Below are 15,633 nucleotides of genomic sequence, written 5' to 3'. Positions count from 1 at the left end.
ATGTGAACAGAGGGTAAATTACAAGCAGAGATGAATTGAATAGTATTCATACACCTGTCCTGTCTTTTCCCAATACTAATTCAGTTAATTCAGTTTCCTATAGGTCTACTTTGATGCGCGTCCAGATCATAACTCACCTGTATTATAATTAAACAGCCAACCTTGACCTTTAAGCTCCTGCATGATGTAGCCCTTGCTGACCTCTCCGACTCCACTCCAGCCACACTATTCCTCTCAACATATCAAGCTCGTTCCCACTTCTGGGCCTTTATCCTTGGTGTTTGCTCTGCCATGAACATTCCCTCAGAACTGCACGTGGCTCGCCCCTTTACAACCCTTACGTGTCTGCTAAAAAGTCACCTCTTCAGAGAGGCTTTTTCTCCACCACCTCTTCCAAAATAGCTTCCCCACGCCTGTTCCCTAACACTCCTTTATGGCATTCTTCGATACTCCAAATTATGTGATTCACCATGCATGTGTTTATTTGCCGACAATCTGTCTTCCCTACTGAAATGGAAGCTCTCTGAGAGCAGGGGCGTGGTCTGCTTAGTTCACAGCTGTATCTCCAGTGCCTGGAACGGAGCCTGGCACGTTGCAGGTGCTCAGTAAGCATTTGCGAAATGAGTGGATAAATTAATTTGTTGAACATTTACTATAGGCCAGGTATTGTGCTAAGCTCTGAGGATACAGAAATTTAAAAACAAACAAACAAGGCAATATTCCTATCCTTGAGTTCATGGCTGAGAGACAGAGATGCCTAGAGAGGTGTCCGAGCCCGGAAGTGATAGAAGACAAAGGACCTTGGGTGTTCTAGAAGCACAGAAGAGGAAGCACTGCCCCACCCCCATCCTACTGCTTGATATTGAGGACCCACCAGCTCCCCTCCCACGGGAAACCCAAAATTGCAAGACACAAGCCCTGCCCTCAGACTCACCCTCCACTCGTGGGACACAAGGGCTCCACGCTGATGCCAGATGGAGAAGCTGACCTCACCGTTTCTTTATGTTGGCTCAGTGACTAACCTGCTTAGGAAGCAGTCACCCACACAGAAGCTTAAAACGATTAAAAGAAATTTTCCCCATTTTTAAATTGAGATATAATTGACATGCAACATTATATTAGTTTCACATGTACAACATAATGATTCGGTATTTGTACATATTGTGAAATGATCACAATAAGTCTAGTTTAACACTTCGTCACCACAGTTACAAGTTTCTTTTCTTGCGATGAGAACTTTTAACTTGTGCTCTTAGCAACCTTTAAATATTCAATACAGTATTATTAAGTATAGTCATCATGCTGTGCCTACATCTCCAGGACTTATTTTATAGCTGGAAGCTTGTACCTTTCGCTTGTCCCTTCGCCCATATTACCCAGCACCCCTTCCCCCTCACCCCCGACCACCACTTAAAGCCGTTTTTGAAAAGTTTCTATTAGAGATGCTGCCGGTGCCTAAGGACTCAGAATGAAGCGTTTCTGTCTAAAGGGAGAGGAGGATGACAGATGGCACAATGAAATTAAGGTTACACACTTGAGGGGGAGTGACGAGTAAGGGGATAGGCATGCCGGACCCTAATTTGCAGGTCAAGGGACTGGGGGCTTGGTTTCCAGAAGCCTCTGACAGGCCCACCAGCCAGGACGGCTTCAGCTCTTCCCGTTATTTACTGAGGCTGCTGAGGAAAAACAAAAGGCAGAGGGAGACGTTTTGTGACAGCTGAGACTGAAGTCTTGACGAGGGACAGGAATCGTGCAACCTCGTGACAGGAGGTCAGAGTGGCCGCTGCTACTGCGGGAACAGGTTCCCTCAACGCATCGCAGCTGGACCTTTGGTGGCCCCGGATGGAACTGCCCAGCTCCAGCGCTGGGCCTCCGTACGAGCTGTCCCCGCCCCTCAAATCCCTCCCTCCTTTCTTGCTCTTCCTCATCCCACCGCTAAGTCAAGACTCCCTCCTCCACGAAGCCTTCTCTGATCGCCGCAGCCTGCACTGATTTAGAATCACAGAAACTTTGGAATGTCGGAGCCAGAAGGAGACTAACTGGTCCGGATCCCACATTTTCTGGGAGACGAATCTGAAGTCCGTGAGGTGGAGTGACTGGGCTTCCGTGCCTCTCTCACATGGAGGGAGGACACTCCCTCCACGCTCTCTGCTCCTAAAAAAAGCCACCCTCCTTCTCCACTGGCTCCCTCCATTCATTCACTAGATATTCCCTCCTCTCCTGCCATCTGCTTTCCAGACCGAGCCCTGCCCACTTGACCACCTGAATTCCTCTCCCGTCGCCCCCTCCTTTCTCACTCTGCCTTCGGTGCCTTGGCTCAGGACTTGCTCCTCTCCCCGGGCTGTTATATAAGACTGGTGATGGCACCCAGAGTCCCCTTTTGTCTCTGTACCTTCCTCCCAAAACTCACCACACCCACCTGACCACACACCCCCCCCCACACACACACACACTTCAGATTCTTCAATGGTTCCCCCAATGCCTAGTCCAGGACTGAGTCCAAAGTCCTTAGCAGGCCCCTGAAGCCCTCCATGAGCTGGGCTCTCCAGCCTCAGGGGGCCCAGCTGTGAATGAGTTTCCCCTAACCCCGCTGCCCATTCCTACCTTACGGCTGTCTCCACTGTCGTGGGGGTAAATTGTGTTCCCCCAAAAGATATCCTAGTCCTAACTACTGGGTCCCTGTGAATGTGACCTTATGGGGGAATAAAGTCTTTGCAAATGGAATTGAGTTACAATGAGGTCATATGGGAGTTGGATGGGCCCTATTCCCATGACTGGTGTCCTTATAAAAAGAAGAAAATTTGGACACACTGACAGTCAGAGAGGAAGACTATGTGAAGGCAGAACGCTCTGAGAGAATGCCATGTGAAGGAGGAGGCAGAGATTCGAGAGATGTGTCTACAAGCCACCAACGCCGAGGACTGCCAGCGACCAGCAGAACCTGGGAGAGAGGCATGGAAACGATTTTCCCTCAGAGCCTCCTGAAGGAATCAACCCTCGATTTTGGAAGTCTGGCCCCCAGGACTAGCAGAATGTTGTGTCGAGTTCATGGTCATTTGTTACGGCCGCCCTGAGAAACTGACACATCCACGCGGACCCCAGGACCACAGAGTCCTGTCCTCTGAGCCCCTTACGATCTCTTAGGTGGTGCAACAGAAAAGCGGGGCTTTGGAGCCAAACCTGGCTTCCAATCTTAGCTCCATAACTTCCCAGCCAAATCACCTGGAACAGGTCCTTTGACATCTCTGAGCCTCGGTTTCCCCTCTGTTAAATGGGGCGCTATGTTATCTTGGGTAATGCTCATAATATACATAACTAATTTGCATAGATTAGCAGATAAATAAGCACCAGCTGTTATTACTGTGACTTCTCTTTCTGGGAGGTCTTTCTTGTTCTTCCAAAGCTCAGCCCAGGACCATCATCCGCACACAGCAAACCCGAGACTCCAAGGAGTGGAGCCACCTCTGCCAAGTTTTCCAGAGTCTGCCTTTGGGAACATCCCTCCTCCCTGCTCTGTCTCAGTAATCCTTTCTCCCTTTCCTGCCCCCAGACTGTGAGAGGGCCCTGGACCCACCGCCCAGAGAGAAGTGTGGAGTCTGGACCTCCCTGGAGACTTCTTTGTGAGCCTGCCAGCACCCAACCTGTTGCTTTGAGGGACAAGCCCCTGGCCAGCTCCATCTGCCTCAAGGACAAGCTGTTTAATGGAATGAGAGTTGGCTCCAGGGAAGACAGTGAATTTTAATGCTTCCAGACAGAGCAGTCAGACAGAACCCAGCCCTCCAGGCATGGCTATGAGGGACTCCTCTGCACCTGAGCTCAGGGTGGCTGGGTGACTTGTACAAGGTCTCACTGCTAGCTAGCGGCAGTTAGTTCCAAAACTGAGACCAGTTGTCTATGAGTTCTACGAAGAATAGCATGTTTTATAGAAATTAAAAAATATGCAGAAAGGAAGAAAGGAAGACAGCAAAGCGGGGGTCAGGGGAGAGTAAAGGGAGAGTTATAAAACCTCCGGTCTCGAAACCGAGCAAAAGATTTTTTTTCTGGGTCACTCCAAATTCGTGCAATTTAAACCACAAATCTAGAAAGTGAAAATCCTATTACAAAAAAAATATTTCCTCTCCTTTGGATCGAGTTCTTCTTACCCTACTAATTTTCACTCCCCATTCTTCCCATAGATACTCTTTTCCATTGGAGTCCCATAAAAGGGAGGGACAATGACCCGGATGTCAAAGGAGCAGAGTCCCCTGCTCTCCTCCAGAGAGAAGCCTCAAGGTGAGCAGAACCGGGATTATTACCGGCCTTCCTATCATTGCTGGGATCAGAGTTTCCTAACCCACGTGCTTAGCGTTAACAGTATGCATTGGCGGTGAACCCGAGAAGGCCTCACGATGACACTGAGCACCATGTGCCTAACAGGGCACTGAATGAATAAACAAATGAACGACCAAGTGCACGAATGAATGAAACAGACAGTTCTGACCACAAGCTCAGAAACTGAGTTTTCCAATAACTCACCAATCTCAGTGCAGCTTCGAGCCCCTCTTTCTCCTAATTCTGCATGGGGAGAACAATGCCAGTATAACTGACTGACTCAGGGTCTAAGGTTCTGGTCTTATGAACCTTATGAACCTTAACACAGCCAGCATAGGAGGGCCCTCCAAGGGCAGCTACTGCGGGTGGTCCCAACATGTTAAGTCACGGAAGTCTCCATTAAAAAAAACCCTTGGGCAGAAAGTCCAGTACTGGACACATAATGAAACACAGCTGCTCTGGCGGGGAGGGAGGGGATGCTCACTCCCACTCCACCCCCGACCCTGCCATCCTCCTCAGCACCCCTGAGACTCCTCTGTGGAAGCCCAGGTGCCGGCACCCAGGTGAAAAGGACCGATTTCATTTTATGCAGTACAGGACCAGGAAAGCTAAAGCTAGGGACATACTCTCAGTCATGGCCAAGGGCGGTAGGGAGAATCAGGGCCAGAGCCCACATATCCTTGTTCCTGGTCCATTCTCATTTCCAATCACTCCTCCGAACACTGATTAGCTACGCCCTCCAAGACAGGCATTTCCTCAAGAGGACACAGTCCCTAGTGCCTCTGTGTCCTTGCACATGCTGCTCCCTCTGCCTGGCTTCCTCCTCCTCTCTTGCTGCCTATGGTGGACACACTCTAAGACAACCCCCCGAGATCCCCAAATCCTGATATTCGCAGCCTTGTGTAATATACTCCCTTGAGTGTGGGCTAACCTAAAAACCTGCTTCTAACCAACAGAATACAGTAAAAGCGAGATGTCACTTCTGTGATTATGTCGCATACGATTATAATTTCCGTTCTGCCATCACTCTCTCTCAATGGCTTTGATGAAGCAAGTTGCCATGGTGTGAGCTGCCCAGTGGAGACACCCGCACAGCAAGTCAGCCTCTGGCCAATAGACAGAAAAGGACCTGAGGTCCCGAGTCCAACAGTCTGCAAGGGACCAAATTCTGCCTGCAACCACGTGAACCTGAAAGTGGATTCTTACCCAGTCAAGCCTTGCGATGAGATGCTTAGCCCTGACTGACATCTTCCCTGTGGCCTGTGAGACAGCTTGTAGCAGAAGATCCACCTAAGCTTTGTCCGTCCTCCTGACCCACAGAAGTGATGAGATGATAAACGTGTGTTGTTTTAAGCTGCTGAATTTGTGACAATTTGTTATAAAGCTTTGGTAACTAATACACTGCCCTAAAACATTACTACTTGCCTTTTGAAATTCAGTTCAAAGGGCACTTCTTATGGGAAGCCTTCGCTGAAAAGTTAGGCATTCCCTCTATAGCCACCACCGCCACCATCACTGCCACCATCACCGCCACCATCACCGCCACCATCACCACCATTTCGTCATCTCCATCATCATAGCTAATATTCCCTGAGGGCCTACTCTGTGCCAGGTACTGTGCTAAGTGCTTTACTTCTACTAGCTCATTTAATACTCAAAACGAACGTATGATGGAGGTACTGTTACTTAAGCTCATTTTACTGATGAGAAAACTGAGGCCCCGGGAGGCTTTCAAGTCACATGGATTGGATCCCACATAGTCTACACTGATGAGCCTTTCCCTACATTCTTTCTCAGCCCCATAGTTGTGACTGGTAACTGGCTTTTCCGTCTCTCCTTGTGGTCAGTGGGATCCCTGGGGATAGGAATGCTGATCTCTCATGCAATAAATGTTACTGAGCATCAACTACGTGCCAGGCATTCTGTTAGGTACAGCCAAGGGTGGGAGGAGGAGACGGTGGTGAACAAGACAGGTAAGTGCATGTTCCTTGCTCTCCGGGAGCTCATTTTCTCATAGAAAGAGACAAAAAAGAAATATGAAACAAGACCATCTCAGAGAAATGTAAATCAGAGACTAGGGGAGCTACTTTCGATTCGGGTCACCAGGAAAAACAGCCCCAGCCCTGCTGGATCAGAATCTGCATTTTAATAAGATCGCCGGATGATTTCTGTGTGCATTAAAGTTTGAGAAACTCTGGTCTACGGCACTCCAAAAACTGCTTGTTGAATGAATGAATGAATAAATGAATGAATGAAGTGAATGCCCTGCAAATCAAGTTTCCAGTTCCAACTGCAGCCTTCACAACACCCAGACAGCCTCCCCATCCCAGACAGCAGGGAGGGTATCAATCTCACACCCTATAAAGCAGGCTGACTGACAACTGTTAGCAGAACGTGAAGGAGACCACCAGCCCATTTCAGGATCAAAGCACCCAACAGCTGCCCCGCACCCAAATGTTTCACAGTCTCGGATCCCTCCGCCCCCAACTGCATCCCCACAGCGGCGCTTGAAGTTCTAGATTCCATTACTAGTCCCCAAATGGCTATCAAACCCACACAGCTTGGTTAAAAATACTCTTCGCACTTGTTAGGTCTCCCCCGCCATTAAATCACCTCGAGGAATCTGACAGCTCTAATTAACAAAATATGTAAATCCAGCCTTTCCATAGAGGGAACACCCTTCTAAGTTACGCCGGCACAGCACAAGCCAGAAAAGAGGGGGTGACGTTATGTCACTCTTTCTTGCAAGACCTAAAAGTCATTGAAACTGGGTAATTCCAGCAACAAGAGTGGTGCTTTTTTGTCCCTTAAAGCTGAACTACCTCTAACAATCTATAACCAACACACGAAATCAGGTAGACACAAGCTATAAAGTGAAGATCAGGCAACTTCCCTGTACCCCACCCCATGGAACTGCTGCTGTGGCGACCTTAACACGGACATGGGCGTCGACGGGGTGCCCGTCTGACCCCGGAGCTCCTCTAGTCGTAATGTGAAAATAGACCTGTGCCGCGTGGATTGCGCGTTAATTCTTCTGTTGAAAGCCTGTCGAGAAAATCACATTTGTAAAATTGGAAACTGCTTTTCTTTCTTCATAGAGGCTCCTCTCCCCACAAGTCTGAGAGGAAATGCTAGTGAATTCCAACCCAAGATGGCAGAGTAGGTCACCTTGAAATAACACCAAAGCCTGGAAACTGCGAAGAATTAATCTGTAATGTGTTTCAAACGGGGATCGTCAGTACTCGCCTTATTTTCCTCTTTATCCATCTATTAGGCGGATGAAGGAAATTAAAGAATGCCCCAGGGAAGTCCTGGGAGAGAGTTAAACTGTGGTCACTCTGCCAGCCAACACCATCTCCCCGGATATTCCGCAAGCTTCACCGTCCGGATATGGGCAGCGATGTCACCGAGGTGACCCAAAGACGTTCTCTGCCTCCTTTACCACTTGGCCAGCCACATCACCACCAACGGGAAAAGAGGGTGTTCGCTGTCCCCTTTTGCTCCCCACTTTGATTTCAGGTGGGGAAAGATCTTGTAGCATAAGAATGCATTGACTTTTGCAATGAATTAGGATCATATTGGGCAAGCGAGACATTTCCATTCCATCTAATACCCTTTAGAGCACCAGTTGGCCAGTGATGGCCCACAGGCCAAATCCTCCTGGCTGTGTGTTTTTATAACGTTTTCCTGGAAGACAGCCATGCCTATCCATTCATTTATCACCTATGGGTGTTTTCACTCTATCACTGCACAGTTGAGAAGCTGTGACAGACACCGTGTGGCCCGCAAAGCCTAAAACGTTTACGACCTAGTCCTTGAAAAAGTTTGCCAACTCTGCCTTTGGAGAAAGAGGCAACGTTCACAGCAGAGTAAAAGTACAAGGCATTTTCCATTCTGCTTAAAGAAAGATCAGATATGCAACTGACGACTGATTCCCCAGATCCTGATCTCTAAACTTAAAAGTAATTTTGCTTCATATCCGAAGAGGATGGTCCAACCACGTGGGAAGATGTCAGCTGGCCCAGGAAAAACGCTAAGAACCACAAAGAGCCCACACTGCTCCTCTGCTACGGGCTGTAGGTTCTGTACCAGAAGAGCCCGAAGGCGCATTTCCTGCAGCCAAAGGTGGTGACCTCCAACGGATGTTCCCCCTACACGTCCACGCAACGTTGCCGAGAGGGGCACCTCGAATCCGGTGTTACAAACAGTCCAGAGGGTGGGCAGCAGCTAGGGATCGGCTCTGACTCTCAGTGTTCGGTTTGCGGCCTGCTGAGAAATAATGGCTTCTTCTCAGCATTTCTTCCAGCTGAGGTGAGTCCTCATTTCAAAACCCGGTCTGGGTCTTCCAGAGCTTCATCATTCTCTCCTTCGATGGACAGGCAGCAGAGCCTAGACTTGTCCATCACGCCAAGTCCTCCTAGCACAATCATTCATCTCCGTACATCTCTTTCCTTCTCTGCCTTTGCTTTCCCTCTCTGGGCCTCTGATGAGGTGGAACTGATAAATCACTTACAACCTTTTTTTTTTTTTTTTAACAAAGAAACTGACACCTGGCTATAAAATTTGCAAAAATCCTGAAGATGATATAGAAATATCCCTTAAAATAGTTCTTGCCTGTTTTCCCTAATGATGGCCCCAATTTTGGCATTCTCCTTCATTATACATTTTCCACCTGCTGGAGGATGGTGATGACTGTGAGGTGAGCAATTTGCCAGGAGAATATGTAAAGGGGGAAGCTGACCTCGTAAGGAAGGAATTTTACCGGAGACATCCCCAGTCGCCTCCTTCTCTCCACCTCGCTCCCACCACAGCCTGACCCCACCGCGAGCCCACGCAGGGCTTCGCAAGTGAGACGCGGTGAGTCCGCAGGCAGGAGCTCTTGCTTTCTCTTCTGGAGACTTCACTGCAAACGTGTTTTGACGATCTGCATATATTTCCTTTCTTCCAACCTGATTTATCACCGTGGTTGGTACTTGTTTGAGAAAACCAACTGTTCCACTGTGAAGGACAAGGTCAGTTTATGATGTCTGGAGTGGTATCCACTGAGATGGAGGAAGGCACGGAAGAAGTTTATCATTTTGATGATAACGGTGCTAGCTAACTTTGTTGAAAAGGCAGTTTGAAAATTAAACCATTCTACTCGGAAAGTCTTGCCCTTTTGGACGTTCTTGGTTGACTTCCAACGGCCCGCTTCACTGCCAACAGATGCCTGCCTGTGTTCAGAGAGGCAAGCGGCCCAGCTCTAAGGAATGACACATGAATGGTCTATGCCAGTTACAGCACGTTCACCAACCCCCACACCTTTGTCCGTTCACTTTTCCTTGCCTTTCCTGCAGCTAGGAAAGGCCACGTGACCTGGTTCTGGGTGAGAAGGTGTAAAAAGACCACTCGGAGGGACTTGGATCGGAACCTGGCACAGAGTAAGCCTTCTATAAATTTTAGGTATTGTTATTGTTGTTATCATTGCTATTATTATTCATTTCTTCCCTTTTGTCTCCCCCTTCTTTCTTCCTCTCTGTCCCCCAGGGCAGTGAGCCTGGGCTAGTAGGGGCCAGCTCATAGGAGCTGACCGTGTGCACCTCTGCCCAACGCTGAGCTCAGCAACATCCCATTAATAGCTTGGAAATCAGCCATGATGGGAATATTTACACCCTGGAAATGGGCAAATGCTACAAGTCAAGATTTTCATTCTGGAGAACTAGTAGTTAAGCACGTACCAGCATACCACTTCTACCTGCCTCCTTCTCTCTTTCCAGCCATCCATCTTCCTGTCATAAACCATTGAGTATCTACTGTGTGGGGGCATTATGTTTGGTTTTCCATGAAAACTCAAAAGTAAACAAGTCATTGCCCTGCCTTCAGTGAGTTTACAGTCTAGCAACAAAGTCGTATCAATTATGGTACATTTGGCTGCAAAGAACAGAAAACTTAACCAGCGGTGGTTCACTTAACCAAGTTTAGAGGTAGGCATTGGTCTGGCCGCCCTGCAGTTATGAAGGATCTCAACAGTTCCACCCTCAGCGGCCACCCTTTGTGTATTGACTTTTTCCCTTTCTGCTCATTGTCTCTTATACACAAAGGAGCTGCTGCAGTCCCAGGTATCAAGACTGCATTCAAAAGCAGGAAACAGGGGCAAAGACTTTTTTGATTTTTGTCCAGGAAGAAGATAATTTAATCCTCATAATGAATTCATGAGATAGCTACTATAACTATTCTTATTTAGAGAAACTAAAGCCCAAAAAGATTAAGTAATCTGCTCCAGGCCACACAGCATGAGCGGCCAGCATATAAACCCAAACACTCCGACTCTAGAGCCTATGCTCTGTGTCAGATATACCACTCGCTAGAGATGCTAGCTAGCACTTAGGAGCAAGACTATGCAAACTACTGCTTAATCACACTGTCTTGTACTAGTCTCTATTGTTCAATGTATTCAGCTTTCGGCCTCAGACTTTTTGCTGCTCAAGGATGGAAATCCTGTTTGTTCATTCATCTACGACCCCCACTCCCAATCATGGACATAACATCAGGTGCTTGTATGTGTTAACTGATATGCACCCATCTCAGCTCTAAGACTATCCAACCTGAACGGGAAATCTTGCTGTTCCTGGCGCCAGCAGGCCTGCTTTTGGCTCCTTCCTGTTCTAATTACCCACTTGAAAACCTGAAGACTTGGGCTCCAATCCATTTGGCAATCAAACCATCTCCCTGGCCCATCTGCCTGGAACTGCACACTCCCCTTCCGGGGCTGCATTCCTTTCTACTGTACCTACTGCCTGAGAAGATCTTACAATTTGTACCATCCCAATTATTCCTCTTCGCAAAAAAAATTTCAGTCTACGGCCATGCCACCCTGAACCAGCCCAATCCTATCTGATCTCGGAAGCTAAGCAGGGTCAGGCCTGGTTAGTACTTAGATGGGAGACCACCCAGGAAGACCAGGTGCTGTAGACGTAAAAAAGTAAAAAAATAAGGGACTGTAAACTGACAAGGTCCTTGTAATCTGTGAGGTCAACCAAGGGTTGCCTCGCCTAAAAAAAAAAAAAAAAAAAAAAAAATTTCAACCTCTACTGGCACCCACCACAAAACGGTATTCCTCCCTAGAGCCTGCAAGAGAAAAACATCAAGATCTGCTTGAATACTTTTTCCGTTACGGCCAGAAGACTTGAGGACTTTATCATCACAAAATGTTGAAGTGGATAAAGTAAGTTCTCTGCTTGGTTTCTCTGGTGTCTCTGTGACATATGCCAGAATCAGAAATACTGTTTTGCAGAGAAAGTCATTTGGTTTGGAAATTTTAGGACCACTCGACCAGCCAGCGCATTGGAGGCCGCTGTCCCAAAAGACACAGCCTGGGGCTGTGTTTGTCCAATGGCAAGTTTTGGGCTCACTCCCTGAGCAAGTGCCAGCGGCCGGGGGGAACACACTGGTCCTTAACGCCACTTCTCTCTTGGCTTTCGCTTTGGACTTTTTGTTTTGCTTTTGTCTAGGAGAGAAGAAAGGTGGCTGGATGGAGGTGGCTGCGGAAACCTACCGGAGCCCGACGTGATGAAAACTTTCCCCACCCTAGAAAAAAAAAAGTCCCCAGATGCCTCACATGCCCCTTTGCAGAGCCGCATTTCAATTCCTTTTTCAATATGTGTTGAAGCAAAACTTAGAGCTTTCTAAACGGGCACTCTGGGCATCCCTCTCATGCTACTAAGAACAACTTAGGAAGGAAAGCTAAAACCTTTACTATCCCTAATCAACTGGAAATTTCAAGAAATAAAATTGGTCACTTATGGTTCCACGACCTTGGGCGAGTCATGCTGTGGCTCATTTTGGTGTAGTGGGTAAGTACGGGCTCAGGCTCTGAAGCCGGAGTATCTGGGTCACTGACTAAGTATAATCTTGGGCAAGATCTTTAACTTGTCTATGTCTTGAGTTCTCATATCCACCGTCAGGGCGCTGTTGAGAAGAAGTCTGTCCATTTACACATAAAATACTTGGATATACCATTTTGTTTGTAATTAATGTTACTTATTATTATTATTATCTGCCTCACCAGATCTTGGGAGAACTATGGAAAAATAACATAATTAGAACATAGAGTTCCCATTCAATAAATATTAGTTTCCCTCTCAAAATAAAAATTTAAGTATGTTAATACTCATTTGTTCTATATTTAAGCCCAGGTTTCTAGATAGTCAATCAATCAACCAATCATGTGCCAGGCAGAGAGAGACAAGGGCTGTTATTCTCAAAAACCTGACTCCGAGACGGGTTTTTCCCCTCCATCTGCCATCGAATGAGTTCACACTCATTCTCTGAAGGAAACCTGGACAGACGCCGTGAAGAGACGCTGAAATGATTGATGAGATCCCAGGGTCCCAGCATCTGAGTCCAGCAAAGCCAGGATGCCGCCCTGCCCTCGTGAGGCCATTTGTTCATGGTCCTTAAACCTCGCCTGGACAACAGGACAGAGAAGTTAGGGACGATGAATTGATTCCCCCCCCGTCCCTGTGCCCCCCCCTGCCCCCCACAATTCCAAATAAAACTTGTCTGAGGTCTTTTTCTCCCTTTCGCCCTGCAGGTAATGGAAGGGATGCTCAGCCAGGATTTGTGCACACTTTGGGGGATTTCTCACTTTCCACAGAGACAATCCAAACAGAAAGAACAGTGTGCTACTCCTGGACACCTCCCACTTCTCAGAACAACGACACTTCAGGGCCAGTTCTAATAAAAACACCTCCCCTTTCTCAGCCACAGGGCAAAATGACGACATACTTCTAAACCGTGAGGCTGCTGTGAAAAGGCCAACATCCACCCAATAAACTCACTATAGTGATTCAGATGGGGTTGAAAGTGACTTTATTTACTTTGAGAATCCAAAAAGAAAGAACTCAATACTTTGTCTCTGGGACAAGCTTTTCACCCACAGCTCTTTAGTTCCATTCAGATTTCTGATTTCTCCAATAGCAAAACAAATTTTCTCCCTCACGCTCCCTCCGACCAATCTGTTAGTTTTTCTATGCCGATATGGGGCACAGTCCTTCTAGTTTACACTTTTCTCAAATATCCTTAACTAGGCTCATTATTTTCTGAGAAACTAGCTGAGAGAGGCTGGCTGGCCGACACCTTCTTTAGAATCAGGAAGATTCTCTTCGGAAATCCTACATATGGACATTAATTGGTTCTTTTCATACTTCTTAACTGGTGGCCAAAGTAAGCTGAGGGCAGAATACCCATAATCAGCCCCAGTCCAGTGGAGTCTGCTGGTTTGGGGGGTGGGAGAGGAGGAGGTAGAAGAAGAGGCAAGAGGGAGGGAGAAACGGTGACTGTCACTCTGTTCATGATGCCTCCTGCCTGACACAGTGCGCCAGGCAGGATTCAACCACAAGCATTAATTTCCCTCGCTTACACTTCCCGGCTCCTGCGAGGCTGAGCCGGGGCAGGGAGGTGGCGGGGATTCACCAGACGCCTCAGCAGAAAAAATTTTAAAGGCTTTCAAGGCTAGTGTAGATCACCACTCCCTTCCCCCCAGTCAAGAACAGATGGAAACACACGAAAGAGGGCATGTTGACAAAAATTCCTGTCCTGATCATGTGAAAACTGGAAACATACCACGAGTCGTCCTCCCTTACCTTATCCCGCCAATACCCCCTCCACTTTTGTCCGTGAGGACCTCCAAGAGACAAGAGATGGGGGGTGGGGGGTGGCGGGGGGGGCGCAGTCATCGATTCCTCTGCAAGGCAACAGCCCTTCCCTGAAATAACTTTCACTACCCTTTTCGCAACTGTTTTCCCAATTCCCCCCAAGAAATGAAACCTTAAGGGGCAAGGCTGTCTCTACAACATCGAACAAATGCAATCTGAGTAAATACGTCATCCTCAACAGGGGGTTTGAAAGGAGGAGGCAAAGGCCAAATCCTATTTCAGGACATCCACTGGGCCACCATGGAAATTTTTTAAAATGTTAAAGAGAACTACTTCATAAACATGAGACAAGGAAGTCTCAAGAAATGAAAACGAGAGCACTAGCATTATTATTGTTTTAGTGAAAAGAACTACACAGAGATTCCACGCAAACTGGATGCAGACCGCTTCTAATAAAAAGAACCCCCGAAAGGGATGTTAAGGCAGATTGTCATTTAAGATGTTAACTTCTCCGACGGGTGATGATGAATCACTCTGTAGGCTGACACCACTCTGTGTAGGTCACCCTCAAAGATTTCACATCTCTGGGGCAAAGCCAAAGATAGCCATTTAATCACCAAAGGAGAACAGCATAACCAGGGAAGATAAAAACTTTTGAGAAGCGCGCGCACGCGCGCGTGCATGTGTGTATGTGTGTGTTCGAGAAATATTTTTTTTAAATGCTGCTGGATATAATCTCAGAGACTTGTCCTACTCTGAAAACATTCTGTGAGATAAAAATTTGTCGCATTCGATTCTTACAAGATGTTGTATTGGATACTTCAGCGATGCTGGGTCTTCTTCTAAAAGTCATTCGGAAGTTCTGTCACTGGCTCTTTGCTTTTGCTATCGAAACGTGGCAGGTGAAAAGGTATTTTTCTGACTTGACTTCAACCTTAACTCAGGAAGCGAAATCTTAGAAAGAAAGCTCAGTTTCCACTCTGCTCCTTCGATTCAATATGTATGCGTTTAGATAAAACCACGTATCCAGAATGAAAATGTGGGCCATTTTAGGGCATCAAAATCTTCCTGGCTCACCAGGGGCCATCTGGATCCCTCGTCTCCAGTTCTCATTAGCTTTGTAATTAGAGAGGAGGGAGCCTTGGCGTTCGCAGGCTGAGCACTGTGGTTTTACCCATTTTCAAATTTCCCCAAAGGTCCTTGACATGTCATCAATCATTTCCGATTTCGCTGTGGCATGCATCTGAGTCAAGAGCATCCAGGAGAGAGTAAAAGAGGACAGGAGACCTGCCCTTCAGGCCCAGCGCCCTGGGGTTTCTATCTCTTGCACGCTCACACATCCTCTTTCCATTCTTTTTTTTTGCAAAAATATGGTTCTCCCCAAAAAGCTGCCTGCCAGAGCTATTGATAGAAGCAAAGCTAAAATTAAAAAGTCTAGGAATAGATGGTTCTTAGCTAAAAATGGTGAATTCCCCTAAATCTGAGATGCTACCTATATGCTTCTTAGAGATCCTAAATTACAATAAAATTTTAAAACACAGGTCAATTTCATGGCAAACTTTATTTATTAATGTTATTTATAACTTTTACTCTGGTACGTAGATATGCGCTAAAAGTCTGAAAAGGTTACTGAAGTTTTTCAGTTTATGTTTTACTATATATTATGCTATCGTGGCTGATGATTTGG

At 47.1% G+C, this 15,633-nt stretch overlaps 1 pseudogene; it reads left to right on the top strand.

The window, feature by feature from the left end:
* Positions 1-11,146: 11,146 nt before the first annotated feature.
* On the top strand, positions 11,147-11,265 carry LOC111736020 (annotated as a pseudogene).
* The last annotated feature ends 4,368 nt before the right edge of the window (positions 11,266-15,633 follow it).

This window comes from Pteropus vampyrus, unplaced genomic scaffold (genome assembly GCF_000151845.1).
Source record: "Pteropus vampyrus isolate Shadow unplaced genomic scaffold, Pvam_2.0 Scaffold16, whole genome shotgun sequence".
Taxonomy (NCBI): Eukaryota; Metazoa; Chordata; class Mammalia; order Chiroptera; family Pteropodidae; genus Pteropus; species Pteropus vampyrus.
The sequence above is the reverse complement of the archived record's forward strand: the minus strand, read 5'-3'. Positions and strand labels throughout refer to the sequence as shown.